Consider the following 445-nt stretch of genomic DNA (forward strand, 5'->3'; position numbering starts at 1 on the left):
CCAAGTTAAGGAATGACATAACCTCGTTCCAACAAGCAGATGGGGAGTCGTTGTATGAAGCGTGGGATAGATTTAAGGAATTGCTGCGGAAGTGTCCTCATCATGGGATCCCCCACTGGATTCAAATGGAGACATTTTATAATGGTCTCAATGGGCAAACACGAACTATAGTGGATGCTGCAGCAGGTGGAGCCATTTTGGCCAAATCTTATAATGATGCATATGAGATTTTAGAGAGGATGGCAAACAACAACTATCAATGGCCAACCGAGAGGCATAATGCAAGGAAGGCCACTGGAATTCACGAGGTTGACGCCATCACTGCACTTTCAGCACAAATGTCATCCTTAACGAATATGGTAAAGGCATTAAACACACCGGCAGGGGTAAATGCAATGCACACCCCTGGTTTTTCGTGTGTTTACTGTGGAGATAGCCACCAATA

At 44.9% G+C, this 445-nt stretch overlaps 1 non-coding gene across 1 annotated transcript; it reads right to left on the minus strand.

Annotated features, from left to right (window-relative positions):
* Window positions 1-2: 2 nt before the first annotated feature.
* LOC112093450 lies at window positions 3-109 on the minus strand. Its single transcript, XR_002903059.1, has one exon. It is a non-coding gene; the product is annotated as a small nucleolar RNA R71 (small nucleolar RNA).
* Window positions 110-445: the final 336 nt, after the last annotated feature.

This window comes from Morus notabilis, unplaced genomic scaffold (assembly GCF_000414095.1).
Source record: "Morus notabilis unplaced genomic scaffold, ASM41409v2 Scaffold8799, whole genome shotgun sequence".
NCBI classification, from domain to species: domain Eukaryota; kingdom Viridiplantae; phylum Streptophyta; class Magnoliopsida; order Rosales; family Moraceae; genus Morus; species Morus notabilis.